The sequence below is a fragment of the Rhipicephalus microplus genome, unplaced genomic scaffold (genome assembly GCF_043290135.1).
Source record: "Rhipicephalus microplus isolate Deutch F79 unplaced genomic scaffold, USDA_Rmic scaffold_13, whole genome shotgun sequence".
Taxonomy (NCBI): domain Eukaryota; kingdom Metazoa; phylum Arthropoda; class Arachnida; order Ixodida; family Ixodidae; genus Rhipicephalus; species Rhipicephalus microplus.
This window is the reverse complement of record NW_027464586.1, coordinates 29,410,615-29,427,607: the sequence shown is the minus strand read 5'-3', so window position 1 is coordinate 29,427,607 and position 16,993 is coordinate 29,410,615. Positions and strand designations below refer to the sequence as shown.

The following is a 16,993-nucleotide window of genomic DNA, read 5'->3' as shown; positions in this document are numbered from 1 at the left end:
GAACGGAGTATGAAGCTACATTCTCCCCATGGCCCTGGATGCGAACCTGGAGGGACCTGGCTAACGAGCGCGCCTAACATCCGAGCCACATGGAAGCAGCTCGTCTTTCCGGCACATTGTGTGGCAGCGGGGGTGCTATTATGCCTGCGAGTCCACACCGAACGTCCATGCCTCTGAAAAAGCCAATCTGCGTCAAGGCCAGCACGTGAGCCCGCCTGACGCGAACCACTCAACGGCGTCATCGCGCGCCGGTCTGTCGCACAACGCACAGCGAGCCCCGTCATTCCACGAGCCCGTCGCAGCAATAGGCGCCTTTCAGTCTAGCGAGTCTTACGCAATGCGTGGCGGCGTCACTCGTTCTTGGATGCAGCCACGTGCAGCGGCTCCAGATTTGATGAGAATGACGCGGCCCAGTGGCAAGCCCATTGGAGGATTCTGACCTCACGGCCAGCGGTGCTTCTGGTTGGACATTTGGTTACTGAAAGGATCCCACCCGGTGCCTTAAAAACAGCCCCGTGGCGCGTCCTGAGCAGTAGGCCTATGTGTCAGTGAAGAGAGCTCGGCTCTTCGAGTCTGTAAACTGTCGGCGTGCCAAATTTTTAACGCCTCTATTTCTTGGCTGTACATAAACCTTGTTAACTTACCGTCGTCTCGTCCACTCGCCCATCAGCTCTGCGTAGAAGTAGTCGCGAGATGAGAAACCTATGCTACCGAACGGCTGGTGACAGTGTCGGCGAAGATCGGAGCAGCGGCGCCTTCGCGACCGTGTTGGCATCGCCGTCTTTCGTTACAGCGTACAGCAGCCGTGATGTTGCTGCTGCTGTGTAAAGACAAAGAGGCCAGGTCGGTGAGCAGCCGCGGCCACTGAGGAAGATATCCTACTCTGTCTTCTGGGTTCTCTTCACTCTGCACATGGCTTCCTCGACTGCGGGGGCCCAGGACAGCCGATGGTCGATGCGAAGCCCGAGAAAGGTCGCCACACTCTCCCACGGTACTATGGTGCCCTCGATGGCTAGAACGGGCCTCTCTGCTGCGTGTTCGTGGTCTGGGGTGCACGAGAACTGCCTTCGTTTTGGCCGGAGAGACAACCAGGTTTGCTGATGTGACATGGCCAACTACTTAATTCAGTGCACTCTGCAGGTGAGATCGGACAGTGCGTAAATTCCTGGTAGGGCCCCCCTTCCACAAGGCGACGCCGTCAGCGTATATGGAACATTGTATTAGGTAGCGCTGGCCCGAAGGAATGACAACTGGCAGACGTGCCATTGCGGTGTTGAATAAGAAGGGGATCAGTACGGAACCCTGTGGCACCCCTGTCACAGATACCAGTTGTAGGGAGCTGAGCGCGTGGTCGACTTTCACGCGGAAAAATCTACCCGACAGAAAGCCCTGCACAAAGCACAGCATGCGGCCGCGCACGCCCAGAACTGCTAGTGCCTGCATGACTGCCAGGTGCGGCAGGTCATCGAAGGCACTCAGCACGTCCAAAATTACTACAATGACCGGCTGTTTCATACTTCTTGCATGCTCCAGTGCCGAGACGACGTCACTAAGCACGTCTGCTGTGCATCGGTGGCGCTGGAATTCAGTCTGCTGCTCGGTAATCGCTAGTCGAGGGACCTAGTGATTCACTCGAGCCGGGCGAAGACGATTGCTTCTATTGTCACGTAATACAAGAGGGGGAACACAAACAAATGATTTATTGAGGGTGAACTTGTGCCCAAAAAGTACCTATGTCACAAAGACGAGTCTGCTAAAAGCGTTCTGCCTACGTGTCCCTTTCTGAACAACTCCTCCGTCAGTCTTTCCAGCTCGTACTCGTACACCGGAGGCATGCGCTGCTCTGACGAAGATGCGTGAGAAGGCGCGAGCCACAGTAGACGCCCACATAGCGTCTCGTTGGTTGCGAGGCACTGCAGACGCCCACATAGCGTCTCGTTAGTTGCGAGGCACTGTAGACGCTCACATAGCGTCTCGTTAGTTGCGAGGCACTGTAGATGCTCACTTAGCGTCCCGTTGGTCCTCTTTGTAAACTAATTAGTACGAGCAATCTCTGTGGCATTACTCCCCCTCCGAAATGCGCATCGGCTCGATGCGTGAGTTCGGAAGGTTAATAGTCGAGGGGGTAGATGTTTAATTCTCTTTCATGGTATGGCTTCATGCGGACAACGTGGACGACCTCCGCAAGGTTTTGCTGTTTCGAGCGCTCCTGTCCGTCAGGGATTACTTCATAAGTTAGGTCACTTAGCCGAAGGTCCTTCTATGGACCAAAGTACCATCGAAGGAGCTTTTCTGACAGGCCGCGGCGTCGTGTTGATGTCCAGGTCCATACTTGATCTCCTGGCCTATACTTGACTCCCCGGCGGCGCAGGTTGTAGTAGTCCTCATCCTTGAACTGTTGTTGACGTATTCAGTGCCTTGCCAACTGGCGTGCTTCTTCAGCTTTCTGCAGAAATTCGTGAATGTCAGATGGCTCGTAGTGATCATTGTCGACTGGGAGCATGGCGTCGAGAGTTGAATTGACTATGCAACCATAGACAAGCTGAAATGGGGTGACGCGGGTGGTCTCTTGGAGGGCCGTATTATAGGCGAAGGTTGCGTAAGGCAGGATTTCATCCCACGTTTTATGCTCCAAGTCCACGTACATCGACAGCATGTCAGCGATCGTGCGATTAAGGCGTTCCGTTAACCCCTTCGTTTGGGGATGGTACGCAGTGCTTTTTCTATGGCTGCTGCTCGTCATTATCATCAAACACTGCAACATTGCATCAACTCTGACGTGAAGTCTGCTCCTTGGTTGGTGATTACTACCTTTGGGGGTGCCATTTTGAAGAACTATGCTGTGCACAAAAAACTTGGCTACTTCAGCTGCCGTTCCTTGCTCAAGGCAGCCGGTTTCAGCATACCGCGTTAAGTAGTCGGTGGAGACTACGATCCACCTCTTGCCCGATGATGATATTGGGAAGGGTCCAAGAAGATCCATTCCAACTTGTTCAAATGATGTAGCAGGCAGTTCTATGGGCTGGAGCAGGCCGGCCGTCTTCAGTGGTGGTCTTTGGCACCTTTGACATTCGTGACATGTTGTCACATATTGCTGCACGGACGCCAGCAGCTTGGGCCAGTAATACTTCTGATGAATTCTGGCAAATGTCCGGCTGACGCCCAAGTGACCAGACGATGGTTCATCATGACAAGCTTCTATGATTTCGGGTCTCATTGCTAACGGAACGACGAGTAAGAACTTCTCTTTGTTATGTCTGAAGTTTCTTTTGTATAGCACATTTTCACGGAAACAGAATGAAGATAATGTTCTCTTAATTACACGTGGGACCTGGCCGGCACGCCCTTCGAGGTGTTCGATCAACGGCAGCAGTTTTGCGTCAGCTCGTTGATGCTCCGCAATATCTGAGACTTCCATCACACAGAGAAGGGTCGAGTCGTCTTCTTCGGGAGGAGTAGAGTGAAGTGGCGAGCGTGATAAGGAATCGGCATCATTGTGTTTTCGCCCAGACCGATATACAACAGTAATATCGTATTCTTGCAGTCGGAGGCTCCATCTGGCAAGACGTCCCGACGGGTCTTTTAAGTTTGCCACCCAGCAAAATGAGTGGTGGTCGCTGACGGCACGGAAGGGCCTTCCGTAGAGGTATGGTCTGAACTTGCTGATAGCCCATACCACTGCCAAACACCCTTTTTCTGCCGCGAAATAGTTTTTTCAGCTTTTTAGAGGGTTCGGCTGGCGTAAGCTATCACTTTTTCTTCTCTATTTTGCCATTGTACGAGTACTGCGCCGAGACCAATATTGCTTGCGTCTGTATGGAGTTCCGTGTAAGTGGTCTCGTTGAAGTGGGCAAGGATCGGCGGGCTTTGCAAACGTTGCTTTAATTCGTTGAAAGCTGTTTCTTGTTCTGCACCCCAAGCGAATGATCCTTCGTCTTTTGTGAGTTTGTTTAGAGGTTCGGCGATTTTCGAGAAATTTTCTACAAATCTTCTGTAGTACGCGCATAAGCCCAAAAATTGACGCACCTCTTTCTTGTCTCTGGGCTTTCGGAATCCTGCGACCGCCGCAGTCTTGTCAGGATCAGGGCCAACACCTTCCGCGCTGATTACGTGTCCCAGAAAACGAAGCTTGTCGGAGCCGAACTGGCACTTTTCGGGTTTGATTGTCAAGCCGGCCGACTGGATAGCCTGAAGCACTGACCGCAGTCTCTCTACGTGTTGGTCAAACGTCGCAGAAAATACCACAACATCGTCCAAGTAGACTAGGCATGACTGCCACTTCAGATCCGTGAGGACACTGTCCATCATGCGCTGGAATGTCGCTGGCGCAGAACAGAGGTCGAAAGGTAGTGCTTTAAACTCGTACAAGCCATCCGGGGTTACGGAAGCGGTCTTTTCACGGTCTCTTTCTTCCCCTTCGATTTGCCAATATCCGCTTTTTAAGTCGAGCGAAGAGAAATATCTGGCGTGCCGTAGCCGATCCAATGTGTCATCAATACGCGGTAAGAGGTATACATCCCGCTTGGTAACGCTGTTTAGTATCCGGTAGTCTACACAGAATCTCAACGTGTTGTCTTTTTTTTCACGAGAACTACCGGCAATGCCCACGGTATGCTAGATGGCTGAATGACATCATCCTGCAACATCTTCTGCTCCTGGCTCTTTATAACCTCTCGTTCTTTCGGCGAAACTCTGTAATTGTGTTGATACAATGGCCTGGTTGTTTCCTCTATTATAATCATGTGCTTCACGATCTGCGTGCGACGTACTTTTGATGAGGTGGAAAAACATTCTGCGAATTCATCTATCAGGTCTTCCAGGATTTTCCTCAAGGCTGGCGATAGACTGCGGCTGATTAAAACTGATGTTCCAAAGTCATGCGTAGTTTCCGAAGTAGGCGGCTCTGACGCAATGGCACATAAGTGGGTAACTTCAGTAAAGCTGTGTAGAAAAGCGATGGCAGTGTCTTTTCCTACATGCTGAATTTCATTTCCAAAATTCGTGAGCAGTACGTTGGCAAGCCCACCACGTAAGCGAATAATGCCTCGAGCTATGCAAATGCCTTTCTTTAGCAGCAGCTCGACATTGCCATCCGCTTTCCTTCAGAGTCGACGAATGCGTCATTCCTTACGCCAACCAGGACGGTGCATCGTGGTGGCACGGTTACGTCGCCGTCGATAACACGCAACGCAGAACTTCCCGTCTCCTCGTCTATGGCCAGCTTTGTCAAAAAAGAAATACTAGAATTTTGCAGGTTTATTAAGGCGCCGTTATCTAGCAGAAAATCCATTCCGATTATTACGTCTCTCGAGCAATCTCGCAGAACAAGAAAATCAGCGACATAAGTGGCACCCTGAATGCCGATCCTGGCGGTGCATCTTCCCAGAGGTGTTATCAGATGGCCCCCAGCCGTGCGTATTTTCGGTCCACTCCAAGGTGTCAAAACTTTCTTCAAGTCTTTTGCGATTGCATAGCTTACGACTGAATAATCGGCACCAGTATCAACCAATACGTTAAATTCCCGCCCGTCCATAGTAACACGCAAGTCTGAAAAAAAATTTCTTTACTTATATTCGCCGTCATTTTCTGATCGTTGCTGCTTCACTGGGGCCTTGACGGAGGATCTTTGCTCTGTCGGACATCAGCGGCCTTGCCTCCCCAGGTCGCTGGCTTCAGTTTTCCTGACGCAGGCTCGTTGACCGATGGTTTCGTGAATTTGTTGGTGAACTTGAATGTCGCGGCCTTGGCGATCGATAACGATTTGGTGATGGTGACCTTGGCTGGTGCTGGAAGCTAGCTGCTGGAGATCCGTGCCTTGAAAGCTACTCCTCTATTTCTATAGGTCTTTCATCATTACACGGGCATGGAGCATACGCAGAAAACCCACGCAGACCAACCCTTCGGTATGGACAGTGTCGGTAAAGATGTCTAGCTTCTCCGCAGTGAAAACAGAGCAGTGTCCTTTGAGGTGTGCGCCACACATCGCTTTTCCGTGGTCTCTGCTCTCCAAGCAAAGGTGGGCTGGTCGAAGCTGACTGGCGAGCATCAGGAGTCGCGAACGAGGCATTGTGGACGGTAGGTTGGCGTAAAGCGTCTGCGTACGTTGAAACATGGCGTTCCTGCCGGGGTTGTTGAAGTCGAAGAGGTTGCCCTTCTGGTTCCGGCTGAAGAATGGCCTGCCGAACTTCATCACGGATGACAGATGTGAGGGATGAAACTGTCGGCATAACTTGCAGTTGGAGAATGTTACAAAGCTCCTCTTTGACGATGGAACGCACCAGCTCCCTCAGCTTCTCGTTGCTGCTGTCTCGCTTTGCCAAAAGGACGCCCGCGGGCTCACTACCGGCATCCCGATTGTAGTGACGGGCACGCTGCTGCATTGCTCTTTATATGGACGTGGCTTCTGTGCGCAATTCAGCAACGGTACGAGGAGGATTGTGAACCAGGCCTACAAATAAGTCCTGTTTGACTCCACGCATCAAATGGCGCACTTTCTTTTCTTCGGTGATGTTTGGTGGGGAGTAATGCCACAGAGATTGCTCCTACTAATTATTTTACAAAGAGGACCAACGGGACGCTATGTGAGCGTCTACAGTGTCTCGCAACTAACGAGTAGCTATTTGGGCGTCTGCAGTGCCTCGCAACCAACGAGACGCTATGTGGGCGTCTACTGTGCCTCGCGCCTGCTCACGCATCTTCGTCAGAGCAGCGCATGTCTCCGGTGTACGAGCATGAGCCGGGAAGACATACGGAGGAGTTGTTCAGAAAGGGACACGTAGGCGGAACGCTTTTAGCAGACTCGTCTTTGTGACATAGGTACTTTTCTGGGCACAAGTTCGCCCTCAATAAATCATTTTTGTGTGTTCCCTCTATTCTTTTACGTGACATTCTGGTGGAGGTGCGGGGTATGATTGGAAGTCCCCTTGGCGCAAGAGAAAGAAGCCCTGACCCCAAGCAATTGGAGCCTTGCGAACTTACTCCAGTACACTAGCGTTCAAGTCACCGCCTCCGAGGTGAGTCACCTGAACATAGAGAAAGGAAAAGACAAGAGCGGACACTCAGCGAAACCTGGCCTCAGGAAGTGCGTCACGACTACGTAACGAACTAGTGCTCTCACCAAACGTCAGAGGACGCAAGCGCAAAAAAAAACAGTTATAATCAATGCAACAGAATTGTTTTCACAAAATAATTATACGCCCAAATTTGGTATGTTCTTTATACATAAAAACAATTTAATATACACACCTTACGCGATTATTTTTCTTCAGTCGTACTGTCATAAACACCATCCACCCAGCGACAAGCCCATGCATGACTGACAGCGAGAAGCTTTCGTCGCTTTCGTCAACGTCGGCTGCGTCGGCGTTTGCGTGCGTGAGATAACAGGTGAGGCACATTTTCAAGCGAAGCTTGTTGAATGACATGTTGTTGGGCTTGTTGGGTCATTTTTTCAGAAAACGGTTACACCTGCGTGAATAAGACACCATGCAACAAACATAGAAAGATGCACACACACACGTTGCGCTTCGTGTGTGCGAGTTTGTTTCTTACGTGGCGTCTCATTAACGCAGTTGTAACCTTTTTCTGAAGCTTGTAAGAACAGGAAGGTTCGCAAAAAAGAAAGTTTGTGGCTCTATGCGGCGGCTAGACGGGAACATTGTGCAACGTATGCAGTATAGCAAAGGCGGCACGGCGTCAAGCCGAGGCGACGCGTGCTGCGTCTGCCACGGACGCGAGCGTCGGTGCGCTGAGCATAGCTGGGCAGCTAGGTCATAGGCTCGGTGCAAAATATTGAGAAGCGTTCGCTGGGCCTCTCATGCTTCACAACGCGTTTCCCGAAGGCTCGGAACACGAATAATTCTTGGTGTGCCGGAGGTAAATCTGGACTAGCCAAGTGGCTATCATCTTCGTTTCTTCGCTAGCCTTGTGCCACTAGTGCAAGCTGCCCACAAATTTTTTTGACGTTTTCAATATAATTTTAGCGCACAAATTTCAACTACGATTTTTCTTCCCAATTTACTGCTGATACTGCGTACGCGCGAAGGTGTTCTAAAGTTCCAAGGCCGCGATACCATTGCATTACAAGGGATAGCGGCCTGGAAACTTCTGAAGATCTTTGTACGTGGTCTTGACGTCTATCTTCGTAAGTCAGAGTTTTATGGGTCAGAGATGTATCACTGGTTTTGTATTGTGCATCGATTAGCTAATCATTCAAAGGGGTTTGCTGGTACACTTATGACGTGCACATATCTTTTTCGTAATTAGACAGCGAAGCATCCACTTACTAACATTTTCAGACCGCGCTGATGCCATGCCGTCCGGTGGTCCAAGCTACGGCAGCTACTGCTGTGTATCGTGGTGCTTCAACAATGGCAGAACCCACAAGAAGCCTGGGACGAGTTTCTTCCGCATACCACGGGACGGCAGGTGTTTTAAAGCTTTTGTATGGTTCGCATGTCTTTAGGCTTACTGTTCGTACTTGCTCAGTGAGGGTAACAATAAAAAATCACTATTCAAGCACTTCCCCTTTCAGCTGATAGTTCATAGCCAATGCAGGATGAAAGCATGGATGTAGTATGCTGGACGCGATGATCTCCTTAGTAAGCCGGCCAGCCTATTGTACGCAACGTACAGGGTTTGTAGCGACCATTTTACTGCTCAAAGTTTCATGGACCCTGGGCACACAAGGCTTACAAGAATGGCTGTTCCCAGTGTGCAACCAGCTGCACCATGTAAGTGATTGACTGAAACTCAAATATGTGCAATAGCAGCCACTTGTATTGAATCAGTGGCAACAGTTAACCGTGAAGATCTTTGTAGCCGATGGAGAAACCTCACTATAGAAGTAACACTTGGAAAGTCTTAAATTTTGTGAATTGTGGGCTATTACCTTCCTAACAGCAGCTTTACATTCCTGTCGTTTTTCGATGCTCTTTACCTGCGCAACTTGTTTTGAAAGACTTTAAAGGGCTATTTCACGTTATCTTCAAGCCTGAGTGCACATGTACGTATACCTTTAATCAGTGAAAGCTGCCACTGTTGATAATTCCAAAAATCACAAATTACTTGTTTCCTACTTGGTGCCTTCTCTTTTCTTCCACGTTAGACCAATTTATGCGTTTGAAAGAGCTGTTTAAGTTTCCCCATGCTACAAGCTTTGTAACTTGTACCAACTGCACATATATGCAGGTTCTCTGAGCGTCGCTTCAAGTAGTGACTGTGATATGGCTGCAGAAGCTGCACTGCAAGGTGCAGATGAGCTTCAGTTTGTGTTCTTTTAAGCCTCTTACTGACACATTGTCCTAATTTCATTTCTTCAGGACCTGCGGTAGAGGCTTCAAAAAGCGGCTCCCACACATTGAGGTGCCCCGATGAACAGGGTGCGTTCAGTGCCGCGATTTTTTTTTTACCCAAGTTGACTGTTGACCAAACCTCTGCAGGTGGCAGCTCCCTTGTAGCTGGTGAAAGAATTTCTGCTGACTTCGTCTTGCCGGAGAAAACCTTAACCAGTCGTTCAGCTGTCACAAAAGGAACTTGTGTGACCGGTAAGTTGTATGTTCACTTCAACACCAGAGTGGATTGATATAAAGACTTCCGCAGGCCGCTCGCAAGATTGTTCCAACAGCACTGTCCGAGGCACTGAACAAGCTTCACAAGACCCTCCAGAAGACGTCTCCGCCAACAGCTCCACGCCTGAGTGCCCTAGAGAAAATGGTGACTATGCTTTTATTGCAGCTGTTTTTAATGTGCTATTTTAGGTTTAGGACATTCTGAGGAAACTATCCTCAAAAGGACACTACGTGTGCACTTACAAAATGTAAGGGTGGGCTCTCAGTGATTTTCATTTTTTTGTGCATTGTCAACATTGTGAATGGTTTGTTTTTAGGTAGTGGAATCGAAAACTTTGCACCACAGAAAGTTGTGCACCTTGGGTCTGAAAGAGCGAGGAAAGTGCTCGTATGGGATTAGTTGTTCTTCGCTTTTACATCCATTTTTTGTTTATTGCAGTGCGTTCCTGTGTGCCAGCGACAATTTCTCCATCAATGAAGTACAAGCAAACCATTAAACATCTGCAAGCCAAAGTAGCAGCACAGCGGAAAACTATCAAAAGACTGCAGAGACAGCCTCACCAAGCACCGTCATTGACTTCAAAGGCCCTTGAAGTTGTCCGACCGCACGTCGCCGAGGAGGTTTTTAAACTTCTTTTTGCACATGTTCGCTTGAGGTCCAAACGCAAGGGCAAGCGGTTTGCCGTGTGGTTCAAGAAATTCGCTCTTCACTTAAACTTCCGAGGTCCGCGAGCATACCGATTTCTGGCTCCATATTTTTCTTTGCCCTCCCGGCGTTCATTAAGGAGGTGGCTAGCTAATGTAAAGATGACTCCAGGCATAATTCCAGGAATCCTTCCTTCCATTGCAACAAATACTCAAGCTTGGAATGAACGGGACCGAGTGTGCGCTTTAGTTTTCGACGAAATAGCACTCAAAAAGAATTTGTACTATGATGCTGCAAGAGACGTTGTCCAGGGTTTTACAGATGTTGGCACTCATCGCACTTCAACCATCGCTGATCGAGCACTGGTTTTTCTTCTTGTTGGCGTTTCGAGAAAGTGGGTTCAACCAGTTGCGTTTACTATAGGGCACACATCAACACCATCATCTGTTATGCATAACTTGCTGGTGTCACTCATTTTGGAGCTTAGGAGCATTATTATTGCAGTGAAAGCAGTCATTTGTGAACAGGGCAGTCCAAATGTAAGTCTCGCTAACCAACTGAGAGTGACTGTAGCAAAGCCTTTTTTTGAAGTTAATGGTGAGCGGGTATATTACATGTTTGATGTTCTTCATTTAATTAAAACAACGCGCAATAATGTCCAAGCACACAAGTTATACATTGGGAATGACATAGTTAACTGGTCGCACATTGTAAGCCTTTACCAATCCTCACATGAGTTGCGGTTGCGCTTGGCTCCAAAGTTGACTGAACGGCACGTTCATCAGAAACCTTTTTCTAATATGAAGGTCAGCAGAGCAACTCAGGTCCTCAGTGCATCAGTTTCGATTGCTATCATGGCAATGGTGTATGCGAAGGTGCTGCCTGCCTCGGCCATCACTACAGCTGCATTTTGTGATCGTATGGACAGGATTTTCGATGCCTTGAACAGCTCGAGTAAAAAAAGAACTTCGCAAAAGCTGCGGCATGCAATCATGAAAAATGATTCAGAGCTGATTGACTTCCTCCGAGGCCAGCTTCCCAGGATTGCATCATGGCAGTTTGTTGGCAGACGTCAACCACAAACCATCGTAGGTTGGCAAATTACAATTCGGGCAATTTGTCAACTATGGGACGACCTCTCCAAAAATTACAATTTTGAATACCTGTTAAGACGCAGGCTTCAACAGGATCCTCTGGAGAACATATTTGGCCACATTAGGCAAAAGCAGGGTTGCAACACCAACCCCAATGTAGCACAATTTATTTGTGGCCTGAAGCACATCTGCATAAGAAAACTCTTCAAGCTGTCAGAATACGGAAATGTCGAGGATGATGAATGTGACCTCCTCCAGGAGCAGCTCTCGCCATTTTCCCTCACCAGTGCGTCTCTTGTGGATAATGAGGAGTGTGCACAGCCACAGCCTGACGACTTTCCCGCTCTAGACGATCTCTCTGAACTTGCGACAAACATTCGCTCCCATATTATCGATGACTCCGCTGAATATTATGTAGCTGGTTTTCTCATCAAACACTTCCTTCGGAATGCATGTGACGGTTGCAGTTGCCCACAGTTACTGAAAGACGACAGTGAGACGCTTAAGGGTACCCACCAGTATTTCACAATGCTCAAAGCATACCACGTCCCGAGCAAACTTTTTGGCAATCTCACTGTGCCATCAGAAGCAGCTTTTGCATACGTACAACAACTTTAATCTCACTTTCTTGCCATAATTGAGGCCACTGCACATCACCTGAAAGTGTGCGATGTTTTGTATCACCATCTGTCAAGTGTTGGCGATTTTCATTTCTGCTCTGCTGGGTGTCGCGCGGAGTTTCTGAAAATGTTTTGCCGGGTTCGTTTATGTTGGCATGTGCGTTTTGTGAACCGAAACTTAGATAGGGTTAGGTTCTAGTCTTCAATCTTAGGCATACAGCTTGACAAGTTCAAAGGTTAGCAATTAGCGGCGGGTTTACACTAAAGTATTCGAGTTGAGCCGAATCCTGCAATAGTTTTGTTATGTTATTACTTCGTAACAGCAGACTTCATTATGGTCTTATATGCTTATATTCAGTTCAACTGAACTAACCACTCCTCCGTGCATACATTGTTTTGGTTACCCGCTATGAGGAGTAGGGACACTGTGTATTCGCTCGAAGTGATTTGCATAACCTTGAAAAGAATGTTGGGTATCCTGTCTGTATTTTTTTAGCAAATGCGGGCGAACTGTACACTTTACTGTGGGTCGCTTGGTCACTGTGTATGCTTTATCTCTTCAGCTCAAGTAATATATCGATAACAAAACCGCTTGTTGAAATGTCTTCGAGCGGATAAGGAACACAGTATGAAGTGGGCACGGTTCACGTTATCACGCTTTTCGTATTTTAGCTTCTCATCAACCTCCTCATCTCGCCCATCAAAATTTTCAAAAGAATACCCAAACTTGTAGCGGTTGATGGGGCTGCGGACGCTGCCATTTTATTTTTATATAGCTTGTGAGTGATAACGTACGATGTAGAGCCTTTGTGAAAAATAATGAGCCAAAGTGGTTTTCTTTGCTATTTATTAGCCCTGTAATACCGCTCTCGTAGCACCAATTAAGGTCCACAATGCTGGATAAGTGATGACTACAATCTATTTTATCTCACAAGCGTCACAGCAACACCCAGACGCAAATCACTTGGGATCTTAAGTTTTTGATGAAGGCGATGCATAAGAAGAGCCACAAGAGTTGCCAGTCTTGTAGCATAAAGTTTGTCTTTCACGTAGTGAGCAAGCTGCAAAGCCCTACCTTTCTGAGGACAGGCAGGCATCAAGTCTGCTTTTTTTAATTTTGGGCTAGCTGTTCTTAAGCACAGCCAGCACACCGCACCTTTGCCTTTCTGCAATATTGTGTCGTGTGGTTTCCGTGCGCTCTTTTTTTCTATGCATTATTTCGGTTAACCCCAGGCGTGATTCGCGACTTCATTGCTGTGTATATGTCACTTCTTCCTTCTTCATCAGCATTGTGCGCTGTGTTTTTGCCATAGATCCTTACTTACCCACTGGCCTGGTGTGTCATACATCACCAGCTTCTCGGCTTCTGCCAACTCTAGCGATGTGTGCGTTGCCTGTGTTCTCTCTGTATTTGTTACTATATTTGTTACAATTTATTTGTAAGACGAGATCCATTTGTTGTCTACCTCTGTCATATTTTGCTTTTTATATTCTCAGACTCTACCTTGCCTTTGAATAAAACATTGCGGATACTCTGTCTCTTTGACTGATATAAACATTGATCACTTGTTCAAAAAGAAAAACACAAGCGCGACGAATAAAACCGTAGTGAATTATCATTACCTGCATCTATGTTTATTATAACTTAATCAAAATAAAAATTACGTCACGACCAATTCTCACGTACCACTGAACAAAACAAAACAGGGAATCGCTAAATCAAAACGACCTACAAAAACTATCCATTTGGGTGATGAAAAGTGGTCTAAAATCATGAACTTTCGTCATAGCCAAACGTCGGTTACGCAAAGTAATTCAAAATTTGCGCCAGTAAAACTGAAACAGGAAGCGCACGCCACTTGCTCTCACCAACCACCAGGTGTGCTAGGGTCGATTGGGCCGCTGGGGTCTACGGGAGTGTCCACTCTTAACCTTTTTTTTTATTTCTCTATGACCTGAATTCGGACCACTCCTCACTACCCCGCACCTACACCAAAATGTCACGTAATACAAGAGGGGGAACACACACAAATGATTTATTGAGGGCGAACTTGTGCCCAGAAAAGTAGCTATGCCACAAAGACGAGTCTGCTAAAAGCGTTCCGCCTACGTGTCCCCTTCTGAACAACTCCTCCGTCAGTCTTTCCGGCTCGTCCTCGTACGCCGGAGGCATGCGCTGCTCTGACGAAGATGCGTGAGCAGGCGCGAGGAACGGTAGACACCCACATAGCGGCTCGTTGGTTGCGAGGCACTGCAGACGCCCACATAGCGTCTCGTTAGTTGCGAGGCACTGTAGACGCTCACATAGCGTTTTGTTAGTTGCGAGGCACTGTAGACGCTCACATAGCGTCTCGTTGGTCCCCTTTGTAAAATAATTAGTAGAAGCAATCTCTGTGTCACTATTACCTTGCAGGCGGCTGAGGTATGAGAGATAGGGCAGTGTATGATGAAAGGGTCGACGCTGGCTTACGCGCTTTTAGGATTGGCACGACGATGGCAGCCAGCCAGCACTCTGGTAACTGTCCGCTGTTCCAGATGTCATTGAAGTAGTCAAGCAGCTCGGGCTTCTCACTGCCTGGCTGATTGCGGAGCATCTGGAACGCAATTCCGTCTGCTCCCGGTGCGTTTCGCTGCTTGGAACGGTTGAGTGATGCAGTCAGTTTATGAGGCAGGAACGGTTCGTTGCACAGGGCCGCCACTCTCCTAATAGTAAAGGCAGGGTGAATTTAATGGGGTATACATACTGGTCTGTCAAACATTCGGGCCTCTGCTGGTAGTACTGGTGGTCTCGTTGCAAGTTGGCTCACCATGAGGTCCGCCAGAGCGAGCTCGTGATCGAATCGGAAAGTGATCTGTTTGCTAGGTGTCTGGACTGATCGACCAGGTGCACGCACAATGCTCTGTTGCGACACAAATGTCAACAGCAGTACGCACGCCTCTGCGCACAAAGGTGGGCTCCCCAGTCTTCAAAATCTAGAGGCCTGATCGTAGGATGACCGCCATAGTGGCTTGGCCCCGAGCACAATAGCTGTCTTCACGCCAGGCAGTATAGTGACCGTTCAAGTCCCCGCAGAGAAGAAACTTACGGCCCAGGCGATGAGCTAGGCGAATCAGGCTGGAAGCATTACAAGGTTTGTTGGGACGCACGTAGAAGCTGGCCACAGTGGTGTCTCAGGAGCCTAGACGCCCTATTACAGCACAAAATTTCAGTGAGCCACTTGTTAGTTCATCAACACGGATTACCGTGTGTGCGATAGAGGTACGCACGTACACGGCACACCAGGCAGCGTCTTGGCGATGGCCATCCACCAGGCATGGCTCATCGGGGCCTCCGGAGACAGTGCAGGATGTGTTACTGCAGTAGCCCACAAATCCAGGCAGCCTTGTGGTCTCGCTAGGACGTACACTTCCTGCAGAGTGAACACTTTGTACTCGTTCTGAAGCAAGTGCTGTTTAAGTTCGAAGTGCCGCTACCGCAACGAGTTGGTATTCTACTGGAGAACACGTGGACGGTGGCTAGGCACTTGACTAACCACGATGGCCAGAAGTTTTCTGTAAGCCACTTGCCTGGAGGCAGATGACTTTGAGTGGACTGTCCGATGGGAGGAGTTTACCGACTGCCGGCAGAGTGAGCTGCTGCGAGGCGAAAATGGCATCTCGCGGATCATCCCGCAATTGCGGCACAGCAAGTGTAACAGGAGATGCATTGGAATCAGCACTAGGTGATGCCGATCGGGCACTGGCCTGCTGGCCGGCAGGGGTTGGTGCTGGGCGTGGTGCACCGAAAGCGGCCTGTGCATGCGTTCACGTCGCTGCGCTAGCAGGTGGGCGCGTCCACTATTGATAATTTCCTTTCTGTATCATGGTGCGCACAACTCATCTGAAAAGCGGTACTGAAGAGGAGGCCAGGATGGGGGGGGGGGGGGGGGCGCCTTGCACGCCTCTTGCCATTTACGACTGTTGGGAGTATTTGCTGCGTGGTCATGACCACACTTTACACAATGTGCTCTGGCATCGCACCTCTCTGTGGAGGAATAACTCTGACCACAACCTAGGCAGCATTTGGCGTACCTGCAGGTGGCTGTTGCATGAAAAAGTGGCCACAGTGCATGCACAGCAATGGACGTGGCCTAGCAGGGCGCACCCGACACCGCAGCTTGAAGATGCTCACCTGCTTTGTAGGGACTGGGCTAGCGAACCGCAGCGTTACTGCCTTTCCGCACCGTACTGCACACACCACCGTGACGCTCGACTCAATGCACTGCAGCAGCTCGTGATCCGCAAGGTCACCTTCCACACCGTGCAGGTATCCTGTGCTGTATCCTCGGTCAGCGGGGATTCGGGCGGACCCGGAGATGCCGCAGACACCAAGCAGCTCTTCCAGGCGTTCCCGGGAGGACATGTCGACTACCACGATATTTCGGTGGCTGTTGGCTCGCCCCTTGATGACACCACGCCGGGATGATAGCGCGAACGCCAGCATCAAGCGCGATGCTGGAATGAAGGCACTGTTTGGTGCTGACGTACGGCTCGAATAAAACTGTCTGCTACGGATGGGTCAACGAAAATCTCAGGAGACGCAGCTAGTGCCCTTGTACGTCGACGGGTCCTTCTTGAGCACACCAGAGTGAAATTCTCCGGAAATAGAACGGTAGCTTGCGGCGCAAAACTTTCCGCCGTGCTGGCACTGTGAAGAGCCTCCTGTGTACACTGACGTTGCGACGTGGTTGCAGTTCCTGCGTGCACTGCAGGTCGATTTGAGAGCTGCAGTGTACCATGTGGCGCATGGCGCTCCGACCTGCCCTTCTTCCTCACCGTGTTAGTGGCCATCGGCTGTGGATTTTGCTTCAGAAAAGCCGCAGCTTGGTGCTGCGGAAGTTGTGGCGTCGAAGTAGCTGCGCTCGGTGGAGGCATTCCACCGCCATTTGCTGAAATCTGTACTGGGCGTGCCAGTGCGTCACAGCTTAGAGAAGCGTCCGTACATGGCGAACTCGGTGCCCGTTGCGCATGCTTGCGTGGAGCGTCGCAATCCCTCCCGTCGTCGTCGGGGCATCGTTTACGGTA

The 16,993-nt window shown here is 49.4% G+C and overlaps 1 protein-coding gene and 1 long non-coding RNA gene across 3 annotated transcripts in view; both read left to right on the top strand.

Moving 5' to 3' along the window:
• LOC142784051 (BAG family molecular chaperone regulator 2) overlaps nucleotides 1-16,993 on the top strand; it is a 163,957-nt gene that overhangs the window by 68,794 nt on the left and 78,170 nt on the right. The window lies entirely within an intron of this gene.
• LOC142784054 (uncharacterized) lies at nucleotides 8,580-10,719 on the top strand. Of its 2 annotated transcripts, XR_012888581.1 has the most exons (5): nucleotides 8,580-8,732; nucleotides 9,321-9,380; nucleotides 9,441-9,545; nucleotides 9,601-9,714; nucleotides 10,009-10,719. It is a non-coding gene; the product is annotated as an uncharacterized LOC142784054 (long non-coding RNA). The 2 variants fall into 2 exon arrangements; XR_012888580.1 differs by lacking the exons at nucleotides 9,601-9,714; nucleotides 10,009-10,719 and having other exon boundaries at nucleotides 9,441-9,594.